We start from the raw sequence: 16,507 nt of genomic DNA on the forward strand, positions 1-16,507 counted from the left end.
CCTGGGATGCACCTGTGTGTCCGTGGAGTGGTGCTGTCACTTGTGAAGACTTGGGGATGCACCTGTGTGTCCGTAGAGGGGTACTGTGACTTTTGAAGTCCTGGGATGCACCTGTGTGTCTGTAGAGTGGTGCTGTTACTTGTGAAGACCTGGGATGCACCTGTGTGTCTGTAGAGTGGTGCTGTTACTTGTGAAGACCTGGGATGCACTTGTGTGTCCGTAGAGGGGTACTGTGACTTGTGAAGACCCGGGATGCACCTGTGTGCCTGTGGAGTGGTACCTTGACTTGTGAAGGCCCGGGATGCACCTGTGTGCCTGTGGAGTGGTACTGTGACCCGTGGAGACTGGGGATGCACCTGTGGGCCTGTGGAATGGTACTGTGACCCGTGGAGACTGGGGATGCACATGTGGGCCTGTGGCGTGGTACTGTGACTTGTGAAGACCCGGGATGCACCTGTGTGCCCGTAGAGTGGTACTGTGACTTGTGAAGACCTGGGATGCACCTGTGTGCCCGTAGAGTGGTACTGTGACTTGTGAAGACCCGGGATGCACCTGTGTGCCCCTAGAGTGGTACTGTGACTTGTGAAGACCTGGGATGCACCTGTTTGTCCGTAGAGGGGTACTGTGACTTGTGAAGACCCGGGATGCACCTTGTGTGCCTGTGGAGCGGTACTGTGACCTGTGAAGACCTGGGATGCACCTGTGTGCTTGAGGAGCGGTACTGTGACCTGTGAAGACCCGGGATGCACCTGTGTGCCTGTGAGTGGTACTGTAACTTGTGAAGACCTGGGATGCACCTGTGTGCCCGTAGAGTGGTACTGTGACTTATGAGGACTCAGGATGCACCTGTGTGTCCGTGGAGTGGTACTGTGACCTGTGAAGACCCGGGATGTACCTGTATGCCTGTGAGTGGTACTGTGACTAGTGAAGACCCGGGATGCACCTGTTTGCCTGTGGAGTGGTACTGTGACCTGTGAAGTGGTACTGTGACTTGTGAAGGCCCGGGATGCACCTGTGTGCCTGTGGAGCGTTACTGTGACCCGTGGAGCGGTGCTGTGAACTGTGAAGGCCTGGGATGCACCTGTGCGCCTGTGGAGTGGTACTGTGACCTGTGAAGTAGTACTGTGACTTGTGAAGGCCCGGGATGCACCTGTGTGCCTGTAGAGTGGTACTGTGACTAGTGAAGACCCGGGATGCACCTGTGTGTCCGTGGAGGGGTACTGTGACTTGTGAAGACCTGGGATGCACCTGTGTGTCCGTGGAGGGGTACTGTGACTTGTGAAGACCTGGGATGCACCTGTGTGTCCGTGGAGGGGTACTGTGCCCTGTGAAGACCCGGGATGCACCTGTGTGTCCGTGGAGGGGTACTGTGCCCTGTGAAGACCCGGGATGCACCTGTGTGCCTGTGGAGTGGTACTGTGACCTGTGAAGACCCGGGATGCACCTGTATGCCTGTGCGTGGTACTGTGACTTGTGAAGACCTGGGATGCACCTGTGCGCCTGAGGAGCGGTACTGTGACTTGTGAACACTTGGGCAGCAGAGCAGCACCCCCAGGTGACTCTTCTCTGCTACTTCTGTTCTCTACTGATGAAGGCTAAAACCAGAAACAGTGTCTAGAGATAACAGCATTACCTGCACCAACTTTGGTGAAAAACTCCAGCAACTTTGAAGTAAGTGTACTGCATTTACCAGGATGCAATGGGGTGAATGGTGATGGGATGAGCCGCAGTGTGCTCCCTTCCTCCTTGTAACTTTAACTCCATCCCCAGACACCTTGCTAGGCCTGCTGACCTTGCCTGACTGGGGAACAATCTCTCAGCGACCTCCACAATGCTTTATCACAATTACTCAACCAGATGTTTTCTGGGGAATATAACTCTAAATTCTCAAGAGCGCTTACTCCAAAGCGCCTATTGCTTTCCCAACATTTTGTTTCCATGAACAAGACACCAGGCTCTTTACTCATGGCTACGCTCTGTTTGATCCAGAAGAAAAGCCAATGATTTAGCCCATTTATGGAATTATAGACCCATCTCGCTCATTAACACAGGCTGTGAAATGTTTGCCGTAGGCTCTGCATATGAGATCTTGTCGGTGTGGCATAATCTGGCTTTGGACAAGGGACGGCACGTTATTGATAACCCTAGAACAACATTACACGTTATCCAGCTAAAAACCACAGGTCTCATTTAGCAGAGGGTCGCACCACTGGAACATCACTTCTTTAGAAGCTCTTGTACCGCAACCCTCTTAATCATACCCACGAGGACACGCAACACCAGTGTGCGTGGCTTTCAATGGCTCCATAGATATTCAGTAAAACAGTGCAGCACAAGTTGCTGTGTTGCCTTACTCTGCGTGGGGGGGGCATTCCATGAGCGTTGCAGTGGGTTTTCTCACGCGACACCCGTGGTGACATTCCCAGATTTACAAGAATCTCTAAACCTGGGAATGCGTCAAATCTGGGCCCCTCCCCAGGCGTAGTGAGGAGAAATGACTTTACATTGCCTCGCTTTTTCCTCTTTCTATGTGTCCTGCATTCTGCAGCACTCACAGGAGGGAAGCACCTGCGTTGATTGTTTTTGTGCAGGAAGTTGTCCCTTCCTGCACAACAACAATCATGCCAACAATGCAGACCCCCTTGCACCATGGTGCAAGGGGGTCTGCATTGGTTCTAGGCACCAATTTGTGCTCTGGTGGAGACAGAGAGGACAGGAATGTGTCATTTGTCACTAATATGGTGCATTCCTGTCATTTCCTTTTGACATTCTTCTATTTGTCTTTGATCCCACGTAAATTGTTCTAGAATAATTTAATTTATTAAGGAAATACTCATCAGTGTCTGGTTATCAATATAATATAGATAAATCATAGGTTCTCTCCTGTAACAAATAATGTCATAAAACAATGTGGAAGGTTTTGGGTTTTACTCTGTGTTCTACCTCTGTTGATGCTTAGGCCTCAGACAATTTTCCTTCTACAGTTAGCAACACTCTCGTTCACATTCTCTGAACAATGAGCTTTTAACCACACCCATCACTTTCATTCGTTCCTGGGCTTGCCTTTTGAAAAGCACTTGATGTCATTGGTAATTGCTTAACGTTTGTCCCGCCTTGAGGCTGTTTTTGTCACGCCTTGCAGACTGCCCCTCTTACATGGATTATTGCACGACTGCTGGTATACTTCAGTATGGGAGAACTATTTTTTCATGTTTTTCATTTGTTCCCTCCCCTTTGTGCTGCACGGTGGCCACGGCGCTCACAGCGCGAACAGGCACAAGAGCTTGAACTCGATCAGCGGTATTGGAGCGTTGGTCACATTGTTCACGTTACCTAATCAGTCATTTCTTGTGGCTCTCCCCTTAAAACATTTGAAATTAGTAAATGCCTTATGTAAAACAGAAATACTGAAAGCGTAATCGGCTTTCCCGGCACAACATTCACTGCACTCGGGAAAATTTGACCCATAATGCTTTGCAGAGCACTTCTTTGACAAAACATTTATGCCCACAGCTCAGCCTGTGGTGGTCCTAGGACAATCTACGTAATCTCCGGGTCCCCACACTGTTAGTGGTGACCCTAAAATAATAACCCCACCCACCATTCAGTATCTTTTTCAGTGTTTTTATGCTTGGAACATTTGGGTTTATTTTTACATCTGGGATTAGTTTGTGTGTTTAAGGGCCTAGTTTGCAATGTAATTTCTATAGGCCTGCCACTTCTGAAAATGTATAATTCACTACGCCCTCTAGGGGCTAACTATATGGTTACACTGCATTATTTAATGTCTTTTTCTTTTTGTGTGGCTATGCCCTCTAGGGGTTAACTATATAGCTACATTGTAGGAGGCTGGCCTGGCCTGTAGTGGGTACCAAGGGGTACTTACACTCTGTACCAGGTCCAGTTATCCCTTATTAGTGTAGAAGAGGTGTTTCTAGCAGCTTAGGCTGATAGAAAAGGTAGCTATAGCAGAGCAGCTTAGGCTGAACTAGGAGACATGCAAAGCTCCTACTATACCACTGGTGTCATATGCACAATATCATAAGAAAACACAATACACAGAGTTACTGAAAATAAAGGTACTTTATTTTTATGACAATATGCCAAAAGTATCTCAGTGAGTACCCTCAGTATGAGGATGCCAAATATCCACAAGATATATGTACACAATACCAAAAATATGCAGTAATAGCAAAAGGAAGTAATGCAAGCAGTGTAAAGTTACAGTAGATTGCAATAGGAGCACATAGGTATAGGGGCAACACAAACCATATACTCCAAAAGTGGAATGCGAATCACGAATTGACCCCAAACCTATGTGAGCTTGTAGAGGGTCGCTGGGACTGTAAGAAAACAGTGAGGGTTAGAAAAATAGCCCACCCCAAGACCCTGAAAAGTAGGTGTAAAGTGCACCTATATTCCCCAGAGAGCACAGAAGTCGTGATAGGGGAATTCTGCAAGGAAGACCAACACCAGAAATGCAACCAAAGTGGATTTCCGGACCTGAGTACCTGTTGAACAAGGGGACCAAGTCCAAGAGTGGCGACAATGTCGAGAGTGGGCAGATGCCCAGGAAATGCCAGCTGAGAGTGCAAAGAAGCTGCCACCGGATGGTAGAAGCTGTGGATTCTGCAAGAACGAAGAGGGCTAGAAACTTCCCCTTTGGAGGATGCATGTCCCACGTCATGAAGAAGCTTGCAGACGTGTTCCCACGCAGAAAGACCGCAAACAAGCCTTGCTAGCTGCAAGGGTCGCGGTTAGGGTTTTTGGATGCTGCTGTGGCCCAGGAGGGACCACGATGTCGCCACTTGAATGAGGAGACAGAGGGGGCGCCCAGCAAGTCAGGGAGCCCTCACAGAAGCAGGCAGCACCCACAGAAGTGCCAGAACAGGCACTATGAAGAAGAGTGAACCGGAGCTCACCCGAAGTCACAAAAGGAGATCCCACGATGCCGGAGGACAACTCAGGAGGTTGTGCACTGCAGGTTAGAGTGTCGGGGACCCAGGCTTGGCTGTGCACAAAGGAAATCCTGGAAGAGTGCACAGGACCCGGAGCACCTGCAAATCACGCGGTACCCAGCAATGCAGTCCAGCGTGGGGAGGCAAGGACCTACCTCCACCAAACTTGGACTGAAGAGTCACTGGACTGTGGGAGTCACTTGGACAGAGTTGCTGAGTTCCAGGGACCACGCTCGTCGTGCTGAGAGGGGACGCAGAGGACCGGTGATGCAGTCTTTTGGTGCCTGCGGTTGCAGGGGGAGGATTCCGTCGTCCCACAGGAGATTTCTTCAGAGCTGCTAGTGCAGAGAGGAGGCAGACTACCCCCACAGCATGCACCACCAGGAAACAGTCGAGAAGGCGGCAGGATCAGCAATACAAGGTTGCAGTAGTCGTCTTTGCTACTTTGTTGCGGTTTTGCAGGCGTCCTGAGCAGTCAGCGGTCGATTCCTTGGCAGAAGGTGAAGAGAGAGATGCAGAGGAACTCTGATGAGCTCTTGCATTCGTTATCTAAAGAATTCCCCAAAGCAGAGACCCTAAATAGCCAGAAAAGGAGGTTTGGCTACCTAGGAAGGAGGATAGGCTAGCAACACAGGTAAGAGCCTATCAGAAGGAGTCTCTGACGTCGCCTGCTGGCACTGGCCACTCAGAGCAGTCCAGTGTGCCAGCAGCACCTCTGTTTCCAAGATGGCAGAGGTCTGGAGCACACTGGAGGAGCTCTGGGCACCTCCCCTGGGAGGTGCAGGTCAGGGGAGTGGTCACTCCCCTTTCCTTTGTCCAGTTTCGCGCCAGAGCAGGGCTGGGGGATCCCTGAACCGGTGTAGACTGGCTTATGCAGAGATGGGCACCATATGTGCCCATCAAAGCATTTCCAGAGGCTGAGGGAGGCTACTCCTCCCCAGCCCTGACACCTTTCTCCAAAGGGAGAGGGTGTAACACCCTCTCTCTGAGGAAGTCCTTTGTTCTGCCTTCCTGGGCCAAGCCTGGCTGGACCCCTGGAGGGCAGAAACCTGTCTGAGGGGTTGGCGGCAGCAGCAGCAGCTGCAGTGAAACCCCGGGAAAGGTAGTTTGGCAGTACCCGGGTCTGTGCTAGAGACTCGGGGGATCATGGAATTGTCTGGCATTGGGGTCACAATTCCATGATCTTAGACATGTTACATGGCCATGTTCGGAGTTACCATTGTGACGCTGTACATAGGTAGTGACCTATGTACAGTGCACTCGTGTAATGGTGTCCCCGCACTCACAAAGTCCGGGGAATTTGCCACTTGGCACCCAACCTTCACTAAGTGAAGGTTAGACATATAGGTGACTTATAAGTTACTTAAGTGCAGTGGTAAATGGCTGTGAAACAACGTGGACGTTATTTCACTCAGGCTGCAGTGGCAGGCCTGTGTAAGAATTGTCAGAGCTCCCTATGGGTGGCAAAAGAAATGCTGCAGCCCATAGGGATCTCCTGGAACCCAAATACCCTGGGTACCTCAGTACCATATACTAGGGAATTATAAGGGTGTTCCAGTATGCCAATGTGAATTGGTGAAATTGGTCACTAGCCTGTTAGTGACAATTTGGAAAGCAAAAGAGAGAGCATAACCACTGAGGTTCTGATTAGCAGAGCCTCAGTGAGACAGTTAGTCATCACACAGGGAACACATACAGGGCACATACTTATGAGCACTGGGGCCCTGGCTGGCAGGGTCCCAGTCACACATACAACTAAAACAACATATATACAGTGAAATATGGGGGTAACATGCCAGGCAAGATGATACTTTCCTACACTGTCCTTCTGGTTTCAGTGAGGATCCATTTGTAGATCTTCCGAAGCATGCGGAGGGTGTAGAAGCAGGAGGAGGAGATAGCGTTGACTTGCTGGGTCATGGATAATGAGGAGTCCAGGATGAATCCCAGGTAGTGTGCGTGGTCGGTGGGTGTCGGTGTGGTAGGCTACCAGGAGTCCCATGCGGAGAGGGTGGAGCTGAAGATGAGGACCTCAGTCTTGTCAGAATTCAGTTTGAGGCAGCTGTTCTTCATCCATTCGGCGATGGCTGTCATTCCTTCGTGGAATTAAAGCCGTACTCCCTCAGTCACCCTCCTTCCCTCAACTTGCACACCACAATCTACATAATTATTTTCCCACATCCAATTTTTCAATTCCAACTAAGGCTTTCTTCACCTATAACAGTGCTGACAAAAATCCCACTAGCTCCTTCAACACATCTAAAACTACCACCGAATCTCATGGGAATCTGCAGCAAATATTCTTGTGCAGTTATGGACGAAAACGTGGACTAACTGTCATAACACCTCTCGATCTGCCAGCACCACCCAGACACTATGGCCCTCATTATAACATTGGCGGAAAAACCACCTACTGCCATGGCGAGGGCCGCCAAAAGACCGTCACCGTGGCTACCAGCCATCCGCCAAATTATGACGGTAGCCGGAATTCCGCCAGAAGGATGGCAGAATTCCGGCTGCAGCCATGGCGGAGGATGACGGTTCAGTGGCGCTGCTGCCAGCAGCAGCGCCACGCCAGTAGACCGCCGCAGACCGTCGCATGACACATGATACGGCCTGGGGGTGTTCTGCTGGCGGAGGCTGGTGCTGGCAGCAGGGCCCCATCCCGTCTCCTGCCGGAGGACCCCCTGAAATCAGGTAGGTCGGGTGCTCTGACAGGGGAGGGTGTTAGAGAGTGTTGTGTGTGGGGGCGTGTGTGAATGTTTGTGTGTTCGTGAATGCGGGTGTGTTTTGCATGTGTGTGCATGTATGGATGTGTGAGTGCGTGAATGTTGTATGAATGAGTGTGTGCTTGTATGTATTTCAGTGAGTGTGGATGTGTGTGTGAATGGATGTATGCATGCTTGGGTGAATGTGGGTATGAGTGTGTATATGAGTGTGTACAATGGTGCGTGAAGGTGGGTGTATGTTTGGGGGGAGGGTCTGGAGTGGGGGGGGTGGAATGGAAACCTGAGGAGGGGGTGGGGGGTTGGGGAACACCCCTATTAGTGACTAGGAAGGGATTCCCTGTCACTGATAGTGCCTACTGCAATGATTTTTGTGGTGATAAGGAGGCCACAAAAACCATGGCTGTAGGCGGGGTCATAGTCCCGTGGGCGGCCTAGTGAACTGACTGACTGAAGTCTCCAGCCCGGCGGCTGTTACCGCTGTGGCAGACGGAGTGGCACATCAGCAGTTTGGCTTGAGCCAAACCGCCAATGTCATATTATGGGGAAAAGGACCGCCAGCCTGTTGGCAGTACCTTTCCCCAAATTACTGCAGACTGCCAGGGTCATAATGACCCCCTTATTGTCTTACACAATCGACTATTTCTTACTCCTGTTTCCTTATTTGGGTACAGACTATCTATTGACAGCAAACGCTGGTCTTGTACAGAAGAGAATAGAGATATTTTTCATGTTTCTGACTGTCCTCGGATTAGTTGTTTCTGGTCACAATTGTGTGTCAAACTGATATTTGTTTATTTTCACTTGCATTAGATAAACTTCATATTTTGTGGTTGTTTTCTCTCTAATGTGGAACCCTCTTAAAACACCTCCAGATTGTGCAAAATGCTGCCCGGCTTCTGCTCCGCCTCCTAAATTGGCCTCTACAGCCACTGTGCTTCGGACGCTTCATTGATTACCCATTGAGCCCCGGGTGCATTTTAAGGCTTTATGTTACATATACATGCTACATGGTGACACGGAACATGGGGGGAGCAGTACACGAGAGAGAGCAGCTCAGGACAGAGAGCAGCGCACAGGGGAGAGCAGCACATGAGGGATGGTAACATGGAACATGGGGGGAGCAGCACAAGAGAGAGAGCAGCTCAGGACAGAGAGCAGCGCACAGGGGAGAGCAGCACATGAGGGATGGTAACATGGAACATGGGGGGAGCAGCGCACGAGAGAGAGCAGCTCAGGGCAGAGAGCAGCGCACAGGGGAGAGCAGCACATGAGGGATGGTAACATGGAACATGGGGGGAGCAGTACACGAGAGAGAGCAGCACACAGGGGAGAGCAGCACACAGGACAGAGAGCTGCAAACAGGAATAGAGCAGCACAGAAAGGATGGCAACACGAGCATGGGGCTAGCAACACGTGAGGGAGAGCAGCACACAAGGGACAGCAGGACAGGACAGAGCAGCACACATGAGAGAGCAGCACACAAAGGATGGCAACATGGAGCATGTAGAGAGCAACACACGAGGGAGAGCAGCACATGAGAGGGCTGCACACAAAGGATGGCAACACGAGCATGGGGAGAGCAACACACAAGAGACAGCAGCACAGGACAGAAAGCAGCACACAGGAGAGAGTAGCAAACAAAGGATGGCAACACTGAGCATGGGGAGAGCAGCACACGAGGGAGAGCAGCGCACGAGGGAGAGCAGCACACAGGACGGAGAGCAGCACACAGGTTGCAGAGTAGCACACAAGACGGAGAGCAGCACACAGGAGAGAGCAGCACAGAGCATGGGGAGAGCAGCACAGGACAGAGAGCAGCACACAAAGGATGGCAACACGAGCATGGGGAGAGCAGCACAGGATGGAGAGCAGCACAGAGCATGGGGAGAGCAGCAAAGGACAGAGAGCAGCACACATGAGAGAATAGCACACAAAGGATGGCAACACGAGCATGGGGAGAGCAGCACACGAGGGAGAGCAGCACAGGACGGAGAGCAGCACACAGGTTGCAGAGTAGCACACAGGAGAGAGCAGCACACAAAGCATGGCAGCACAGATCATGGGGAGAGCAGCACAGGACAGAGAGCAGCACACAGGAGAGAGCAGCACAGAGCATGGGGAGAGCAGCACAGGATGGAGAGCAGCACACAGGTTGCGGAGTAGCACACAGGAGAGAGCAGCACGCGGGATGGCAACACAAGGGAGAGCAGCACACAGGAGAGTAGTAATCGCGCATCCAATAAAATTAGGAGAATTATCTCTTTGAAGAAAGTAGAAGTTTATTCATGACAAGACCCACGACCTTCTTCTTCCAGCGCACCAGTCTGTCGTCAAATCAAACCCAAACATTCTCTCATGACCTAGTCAGAATTCTATACTCTACATTCCTTAAAGCAACAAACATTAAATAACACTTATGCCCCTACTTACATAAGAAATTCACTTCCACATATTACAAGGAGAGAGCAGCACAGGAGGGATGGCAACACTGAGCACAGGAAAAGCAACACACGAGAGAGAGCAGTACAGGACGGAGCAGCACACAGGAGAGAGCAGCACAGGAGGGATGGCAACACTGAGCACAGGGAAAGCGCTTCATTTCCCACCATTTTTTATTTACCACCGACTGCTGCCGGCATCATTTAGCCGTCCTTGTTTCTTTTATATGGACTATGTGAGTCCCACCTTCTTCTTTACCTGGATTAACCGTCTTCTTGCCATACCGCTAGCCTCTCAGTATGTGGGCCTAAGTTATTTATTTATTGACAGTTATGTTCTTTATGCATATTCCACTCTATATCATACCCTACTGTAATTCAGTAGATGTTATACCCTTGTGCTTGCGCATATACTCTCCGATAGACACCACCTGTTGTTTGTTGGTCTTCAAAACTTTTATTAATATTTTTGCAACACGCATTTATTTTTATAACCTTTACTCTCCCTGGCCCTGCTATGCGGGGTTGTAGATTCCAGCAGAGGATCCCTGATTAGATCTGTTAATTTTTTATGTGTACCAAGGTCCACTTACATATAATGTGATGATTATCTAACTATTTGTTTATTTAACACGCGATTGGAAGTCTGTGTGTTTTTTCTATGCATATATAGACCACAGAGGATTTTTGGGAACCACAACGAGCGTAGGTCTACAGATTGCACCACAAGCTGAGAAAAACCACATAGGATTTTTCTCAACTCGATGTTTGTCCCCCGATGAGGCCCTGCATTTAGTATTTGGAGGGTTCTGCTCTCCCTAGTATGGGCAGCCCAAGTGTTTGAAGGATTAGGTACGTCTTTGAGGTCCTGACGAATCGCATAGCGAGAAACATGTTGACCTATGATGTAGAGTAGCACAGGGGACCCTGTGTTCACCTCATTCCATTCATACCACCCCCTAGTATGAGAGGCGGTGGCTATAAATAGCGTTTCTGCGTTTTATGGGGAGTGTAGACATTATTTTACTATATCCCTATTCTTTGTTTTTAATCTTGCCAGAGGTACTAACATTTAATTAAAGATTTCTACAGTTTTTACCTCTAGACATTTTTAACCTTTCCTATTCCAATCCTCATTTTCTCCTTTTGACAGGTACGCATTTCATTCTAAAAGATCTCTGGCAAAGAGCCCCCGTGTGGGGCCCGTCAGGCATTGCAGCGCCGGCCTGACGAGGAGCACAGCCCTATGATGAAGCATGTCACCGAAAGGTGAGTGAGGGCTCGTGCTTACAACCTTTTGGTTTCTCTGAGTTGCAGAACCGGTAGATAGTATTTCCCGCCTTTTGGAACCGTGTGTGCAATTTTTTGGTTTATACAGTATTGGGAGCTCCACACACTGGACCAGGAGTCTATCCTACAAATATCCCACACTCCGCCCCTCCTGTTGTTGTTTTTTGACTGTGAGGGACATGACCTGGGATGCCAGAGGTGAGTGAGTCCCGAAGTGCCATAAGCATGTGAGGGGCCTAATTGAAGTCTGGCACTGATTTAATTACACATTGGGTACCTTCCTGCAGGCTCTCGTGTGCATCAGGACATGCTGCGACAAAACTGATCTTGTGTTCCAGTTCGTGGTGGGCCTGGCCTGGCAGGTCAAGCTGGACTGTTCCCACTGGAGCTGGACCAGGACTGACTTGGATATGGCTGGGTTCAAATTGAAGTGGAGTGGTGATCGAAAAAATGATGGACTGTGGTGCTGCCCGAGTAATTACCAGTGACTGAGATTAATTTGAGCATTTATCCATCACTGTTTTTGTGGAATGTTAGAAATGGTGTTTCTGGTTGACCAGGATGTGCACCTGAGCCAGGCAGAACCCACCGCTCTAGTCCGCGGAAGTAAGTTACACACCAAAGATAACCTGTGCTCACCCTCTGGCTGCTTGGCACAGAGCAGTCAGGCGTATCCTCAGAGGTTATGTTTACCAGTGACACAATAAAGACACCATAAACGAGACTCCATACAGGGTTATAAAAATATGTTCCTTGTATTGTAAATGTTGTAGGTCTACACAGTAGCAGAAATCACATGGGTGATACACCAAATGCAGTTACTGTAGTGAAGTTCAGTGCCCTGATAGTGCCAAGGTCGTGATGTTATACACTAGGTAACACCAAGCCATGCCAGCTTGTGATTCTTCTGGCAAAACGAGCTGTGAAAATTGTACACATTATGGGAATGCTGAAGTCATGCCCAATGTCCTGGGCCCTAGGACCCCCAAAGCGCTGTTTCATTAGCAATATGCACGACATAAGGCAAGACACGAGTCAGAAACACATGAATTCTCTCATGTCACCATAAACGTTGAGCTACCAGAGCAAGGTGGTCAGGTTCCTCGCAAACCCCCATAAGTGGACCCATGATGATATTCCATGCAGGCCCCAGGGAACGCTGCACTCCTGTTAGGTTGACTAATGTATTTTTTAGCTCATCCTGGCAGGAAGAAATCTCTTTGTAAATGTAGTAAGCTGCTGGAGCACCCGCGGGCCTCTGAGTATATATATAGTAACTGCTATGTAAGCCTCCCTGGAGGCTGCTCCTCGCCTCTCTGGAGGGTGGCGATCCCCTGTCTCAGCAAGGAATGCCCCCTGGGCCCTGCCGCAGGTGAGCGGATGCGGGGGGTCCTGGGCCCTCACCAGTACTGCAGAGGGTTGCGGGGAGACCCTCGTTAGGCCTCCTTCCCCATGTGTAGGGAAGCAGTAGTAGCTGCCCTTGTCATCAGCATCAGGATCCCTGGTGGATGGGGCTCAGTAGGGTTGAAGTCGGTGGGCCTTGGGAGCGGGGTGCTGCACACACTCCCGCAATGAGCACTTCACAGGCGCTGACCACTACTCACCGGAAAAATGAGGAAAGAGAAGAGCTCATCATGCGCTTCGCATCAGTGCAGCATTGAGTGCCCAATGAAGCGCTCCCCAGGCGCAGTGTGAACAAGAGGTCAGGAGCAGCAGTCAATATTCACCCCGTGCTGGGGCTCCTGAGAGGAAACCTTGGGGGGCACAAAGGGGCAGGCATCCCAGCACAATGAGGCCAGTTGGCTATGTGATGATGTCCCCTGGCAGCCCAAAAGTGCCTTAGGAAAACCAAAGTCAGCGGATGGCTGGCAGCAGCGCAACAACAGAAGAGCAGTCCAGATGAGTCCTCTTACAGCCCAGCAGTCCTTCTGGCAGAGGTTCAGTCCCAGTTCCCAAAAGTGCTCTAGAATCATGGGATGAGAGCCCTGTACTAATACTCAAGGTACCCAGCTTCTAGAAGCTTGGAGAAGGTTCCAGCCTGATCTGACTACTTCAAAGAATCTCCCATCTCTCCTACTCTGGCTCCAGACATCAGTAGGGGGTAAGCGAGCCCTTTCTGTGAGGGCAGGACCCACCTATTCAAGTATAAAATGCATCCTGCCTCCCTCTCTCCCAACCCAGGAAGACCATCAGGATGTAGATGAGTGCAGATGTAACCCTGTCACAACTAGCCCTCCCTGATGAATGGCTGTCTGCAGAGTATGCACAAAGAGGAGCTGTCCCCCTGCCCCAGCCATGGACTGGAGTCAGGCTGCAAAGCACCAGAGTTATAATCACAAAAAGTGCCCACTTTCTAAAAGTGGCATTTCTAAAATAGTTATCCACCCACACCAGTAAGCAGCATTTCTCACTACTATTCCAAATATACCCACGCTGCTCCTTACAGATCAGGAATGACCACTTAGACATATATAAGGGAATTCCCAATGCAAACCTATGAGAGGAGCAGCATTCACACCAGTGAAAAGCAAACTAGGCTCTTTGTCACTACTAGGATATGCAAGACATAAAAGTATATGTCCTACCTTATACATACACAGCACCCTGCCCATAGGGCTACCTAGGGTCTAGCTTCGGGGTAACTTAGGTGTAGTAAATAAGTTCAGGCCTTGGCAAGTAATTTCAATTGCCAGGTCAATGGGGCAGTATACTGTGCATGCAGGCTGTGCAACTACTTCAATTTCAATTTTTATTTAAGTCATGGGTTGTAACTCCAAAGAGGTCCACATGCAGATACAATACAAAATAATATACAAAAGACCCTAAAATTCTGATTTTAAAACCAGTGTAAAACACTACGTTCTCTATAAATAAGTTACATTCACCGAGTTCCCTAGTGCGCATCATATTATACAAACTATATGAACTGCAAACCCTCTGCCGGTCAAACAAACATACAAAATAATTATATTAGTATGCTTTATAACCCACCCCACTCAATACTCTTTAAAAATCATATAGGGTCTTTACCCTGCCAAGAGAGAATCAACACATTTCTCTTGTACCCTACTAAAACAAAAATTCAGTAAAGATTTAAAAAAACTTGAAATGTTTAAAAAGCCTGTTACAAAAAAAATATTTGGCGGGTTGTACAAGATTTCCAAAGCTTGTTTGAGTAAATGTCAAGATTCAGGTAGAGGGGTTTCAACCATATTTTCTTATAAACTGCTAAAGCGGTCAGACAAACACAACATGTTTAAGATCCTGTACCCCCAATTGACATAAATCACAAATATTCAACGACCCATCCCATTTAGAGGTGAGTTCTCGTAGTGGCAATGTATCTAATCTCAACAAGATAAATAAAAGTCTCACCTCATGTGGGAGATTCCAAGTTAAGTATGGCTGAGAGTTTTTAAACGTTACAGATTTAGTCAATGTCGTTGATATCCTCTTCAGGAAACTAGATTCCTGATCTAAAGAAAAACTTTTAGACCATGTCACCTCTTTCAGGGTTTTTTTTTTTTTAAAGAACAATCGAAGGCAGGGAAAGAATCAAATCTGGATCAAGATCAAGCAGTTGGGCTGCAAAATTAACATTTCTCAAAAACTTAGATTTTTCTCTTAAACTACTAAAACGTTCTCTAAAAACTAAATGTCTCAAGGAAGAATCCCTACTTGGAGCCAGGCAGCACGCCCTCTGAATCACTGCTGCAAGGCCCCGAACAAAGGTACTCTTAATACCAAATTCGACCCTAAGGACAGCCCCTGAGATGGAATTATTACAGGAGGCAAGGCGTCTTAAAACCAGTCCATGGACCTTATCAAGAAAACCCCATTTAGAAATCTCGAAACATTCTATAGCATAAAGAAGGGTTGGTGGAATCTTTACTTGATAAGCAGTGAGAAGATGTAAAAAATTACGCCGGACAACTGCATTACAAAAAGCTAATAGCCCTTGCCCTTGAGAGAAGACTTTACTGACATTATTTCGAATATGGTCTTGGGCATTGAGTGAGTGGGATAAAATATGCCCCAAAAAACAATAAGTTTTTAGTTTCTCTAACTTATGTTGACCCAAGAACCAGGAGAAATTGATGTTTTTACCAGACGTTTTCCCAAGAAAACAAACAACTTGAGATTTAGATATATTGATTTTCAGATGATGCTGCGTAGTGTAATGATTTAAGGCGGCTAAACGCTGGTTTAAGCCTTTCGGGATAAGATCAATCACAACTACGTCATCCGCATATAGCAAGCAAGAGTTTAGTCGGCCTCCAATTTTGGTGGCAAAATCAACTGCATTCGATAAGAAATCCGGCAAATCATAAATATAAAGAGAAAAAAGCAAGGGAGCCAAAAGACAGCCTTGCTTCAAACCATTTTCTGTAGCAAATTCAGAGGACATGCCCTGCGCTCCTCCTAAAAGAACTTTGCACCAGGTGGAAGAGTGCAGAGATATAATTAAGCGTAACAAATTTGGTGGAACACCCATCTCGTGTAGTTTCTTCTATAAAATGTTCCTATCTACCCTATCAAAGGCCGTTGACAAATCTATAAAAGTAGCATATACAACTCCACCCCTAAGCTGAACATATTTTTCATTAATAGTTTGCAATATAAGAATATTGTGAAAAGTATTGTGTTCCTTTCTAAAGCCTGCCTGCTCCAGAGGGAGGATCACATTCTCCTCTACCCAGGAAGTTAGGTATACTAATATGCTTTTCGGAAAGATCTTATCAGTTGGGTCCAACAGTGCAATTTGGCAATAATTTATAGGGAGGGTTTTGTCTCCCTTTTTATAAAGGGGGACTATAATACTGCCTGTCCAAGACTTTGGAATTTTACCTTGTAAATAGCAGGCGTGAAATACCGGGTGAAGATGTTTTGCCCAGAGCTGAGGCTCTTGTATAATTACTGCCATCGGGTCTCATCAGGGCCCATAGCTCCAGATGCCAACATTGACCTTATGAGTCCCTCAATCTCAGATTCAGAGGAGGGGATCAAAACCGTTAATTTCTGCTTTATTACCTAAACACGGGACCACCCCCCTTGGATTCATATCCAGATTTCCCGCATAAAGAGAGAGAAT

At 48.3% G+C, this 16,507-nt stretch overlaps 1 protein-coding gene across 13 annotated transcripts in view; it reads left to right on the top strand.

Annotated features, from left to right (window-relative positions):
* The window catches only part of ST6GALNAC6 (ST6 N-acetylgalactosaminide alpha-2,6-sialyltransferase 6), a 227,839-nt gene that overhangs the window by 73,666 nt on the left and 137,666 nt on the right, over positions 1-16,507 (top strand). For 3 of the 13 annotated variants that reach the window (XM_069236939.1, XM_069236949.1, XM_069236941.1), the window contains exon 3: positions 11,279-11,394. The exons of the other annotated variants lie outside the window; for them this stretch is intronic. The gene's annotated coding sequence lies outside the window, so the exon portion shown is untranslated. The remainder of the gene's footprint in view (positions 1-11,278; positions 11,395-16,507) is intronic. 13 annotated transcript variants of the gene reach the window in all.

Source organism: Pleurodeles waltl, chromosome 6, assembly GCF_031143425.1.
Source record: "Pleurodeles waltl isolate 20211129_DDA chromosome 6, aPleWal1.hap1.20221129, whole genome shotgun sequence".
Lineage (NCBI taxonomy): Eukaryota > Metazoa > Chordata > Amphibia > Caudata > Salamandridae > Pleurodeles > Pleurodeles waltl.